Genomic DNA, 3,542 nt, shown 5'->3' with positions numbered 1-3,542 from the left:
CAGCTTCGCAGGAAGTCTGAAAGACATATGTCGTTTGAAAGATGAGGATGGAGAAAGAGAGTGAGAGAGAGGGAGAAAGACAGAGTCAAAACAGAGACAGAATAATAATAAAAACATAGCCAGACCAGAAAAGGAAAATGAAAGGCAGAAGGCTACTGTTGGTCTTTGCAGTGGGTCTGGGCCTCCTCAGCGGCTCGGTTCAGGGCCCTGTTTGTCCAGCTTTGACGGACCGAGCGCGCTCTCTCTAGATTTGCCAGGAGGACTAGTTTTTATTGGCTGAGTCCAGCCACTTGCAGGGGGATTACACACAGACTGTGTTGATTGAGAAAAAGTTGTTGCTTCCAAATTTATGACGACTGTTTGTTAAAGTTTACAGCTGATAAATCCAACAAGTCACAAGTTTGGACTTTGTATCCAGTAACCTTTTGCCTTATGATCCCTCAAAATAAGGTAATGTCTGCTCAAGACTTGCCGTCACCGGGGTGTGTCATCTATAAATGATTTTATAAAATAAATCTTTTCAATGTTTCTGAAGTAGAGGCGCCACCAAACAAGTACTTAAACAAATCAACTTTGTAAAAAACACAAAATCAGTATTCAAAATATGAAATATCTGTCAACAGCTACGCCTAAAATATATCTTGTCAAGTCAAAGTCATTAGAAATGAATTTAAACACCATATTATAATCACGCAGGTTGTATTCTTGGGAAGAGAAGGGGCTGACATGCAAAATCTTAATGAGAATCTGAAATTTGATACAGCTCTTTTCCTTAGTAAAAGTAAACTGCAACATCTGAACAAACATATAGACATGATAGTGTGTAACGCGGGACACACACAATGAAGCACACACTGTGTAACACGTCTGGCATGGGTTGCCTTGTACAGTAGATTCGAGTAATCCTGCGTGCGAGAATTCACGCTCAAATGATTGAAGTGAACTCGAGTCTGTTACATGAGATAGAGCAGGCAGAGGGACTAATTGACTACAGGTGTGTGGAGGCAGTTTGCCTCCTTTTTTGGGCTACTGGTATTTATAGCATTTTTCACATGAGCTGTTCAAAAAAAAAAAAAAAAAAAAAAAAAAAAATGCTGGGAAATCTAGTGAATATTTTAATGTCTGTCAGGGTAAAGTATGTGCCTCATTCGGGCCGACCGAACAAAAATGTTGGCATTTAAATGAAAGACGTGAAAGGTCAGCATCATCGTACACGTCTCTTACCTAGTTCCGCCATTTTGGAAAATACAGTTACACGAGAAGACTGGTAGCGTTTCATATCTGTAAGTAAATACGCAACCACAGCCAGCAGTGGGAAGTTTAGCTTAGCTTAGCATAAAGACTGGAAATAGGGGGAAACTGTTAGCCTGACTCTGTGTGAAGGTAAATAAATCTGCCTACCACGTCTCTAAAGCTCGCTAATGAACATGCTATATCTTCTTTAGTTATATTGAACACATTGTACATATTACTGTATGTTTGCGTACATATGCACTTATATATGTAGCTCTATATCATCCTTGTGAGTATAATTTCATTATGGTTTAGCTCTACAAGAAAGAAAATAAGCACATTTTCCAAAAGATGTAATTATAGTTTTAAGATTCTTTCAGATTCATTTTATAAAATCAATGGATATTTGGATGGAAGTTTTCAGAAACAGTTTATACTTATAGGAATAAGAGCCTGGGTTTTTTCAAAGTGGTTTTGATGAAAAACATACACCTTGTTACCTCCAATATTTGCCTGACAACACCGTGTTCATGCCTGCACACTTCACTGCTCTACTTCCTATTATAAACTGATGGTGAAATTCTGTGGTGGATTATTCCTGTAATGTGATAATAATGCTCCCCGTGGAGAGCTTCTCTTTTCACCCTCGTCGAGAGAGGTCAGCAGGGAGTCATTGTGGGCGGATGCTTGTTTGACGAGAGGGTTTGGGGACTTGGACTATGCTGAAGATTGCTCTCCTTATACGCTCACTATCCAGAAATTGCCTGTGCGTATGCAGGCATTGTCCAAATGTTTAGTCTAATGGCATTTATTTTTCATTTTGGTTCCCGAGCAGCTTCCTTCCTGTTCTCCTTTCCTGGTGGATGCTGTGCAACAGAACAAAACAAATGAGTTCAGTAACGACTGCTTTGCCATTTCTGCTCTCACTACTCTTACTTTTGCAGCTCCAAATTATTCATGAATTTAGATATAGTTATTGCTTTCTACTCTTGCCAGCATTTTTCCAAAGCATCCACATTATCTCAGACCCTTTCCTCCGATGATTCAGCCGAAGCTCTTTGGTGTCTGCGGTCATCTCAAACCACATCACGGAGACGCATCCTCTTGAGAAGTGCTCTCTCGGTTTGGGATTTAAGTGGAACTGGCGTAAGACCTGAGCAGCAGGATTCACACTTTGCCTCCACACTCAGATTTGGATGCATTCACTGAGTGCGAACGTGTTCCAGCCTTCGCTAGACTTGGCGCGGCGGCTCATACGTGTGTCACAGGCCTCACCTCCTCCGGTCTGAGCCCGCCCTCTAACTAATGTTCTTTTACAGGGTTTTCCTTGGCAGGGGAGTGGGGACCGTCTTGTTTCGGTGTCCAAGCTAAACAGAGAAATGTTACAGGGGACGACAGATGGTCCGCAACGGCACGCAAGGAGTCTGACACTAAATAACTTTGTCACACCAAAGACAGTCTGCTGTTGTGCTCTTTACCCTCATCACTAGTGCTTTAACAGATGTTATTCCTCTATTATAACATTTGCATCTTCATGTACAGTATTTCTACACTGTGGCATTCCTGCTTTTACTTCATCAGAGTGCTTCTTCCACAACTGCCCCTATTCCACCTAAAATGCTGTGTGCACCACTATAAATAGAAAATATGGATCATTCTTCACTAACTCACTCTGGTTTCTTTTGCCCCGAGGCCATAAGATGTACCTGTGTCATTTCTATCCACTGAAATTACAATAGAATTATGAAATTATGATTTAATTCTAAAATATTTCATATCGGGCTGAAACTAATGATTATTTTCATTATGGATTAATCTGTTGGTTATTTTCTCAATTAAAAAGTCAGAAAGTAGTGAGACAGTAGTGAGTAGAGGTATTTTGCATTAAATTTGCTTAAATACTTATACTACAGTATGCCTTCAAACCAAAAACTACATTTTAGATATTACATGATGATGATGATGATGATATACACATGCTTTTATATTTATGTTGGCTTGATTTAAAGGTGTTAAAAAGCCAAAAGGCACCGATATCCTCACTTCACCTTGTCATCTGATTCACGTCATCAGCTGTTACAATATGTAAAAATCTATATATTTAGAAAGGACTGAAAAGATATGCTGTGGAAGGTTAACATTCGTAGCACTGCCCCCTGGTGGTGGCTTAATATAAATGCATGCAAATAAAGAGTAATAGGTAAATTGATTATGTAGCATGCTGCAAATGTAGCAGTTATCAATACACAGTTAAATGTGAGCATTCCTATGGAAACCCAGCAGTTTTAGTCATATATAGTTACTTATAG

Source organism: Seriola aureovittata, chromosome 24 (genome assembly GCF_021018895.1).
Source record: "Seriola aureovittata isolate HTS-2021-v1 ecotype China chromosome 24, ASM2101889v1, whole genome shotgun sequence".
Taxonomy (NCBI): Eukaryota; Metazoa; Chordata; class Actinopteri; order Carangiformes; family Carangidae; genus Seriola; species Seriola aureovittata.
Note: the sequence above shows the minus strand (reverse complement) of the source record.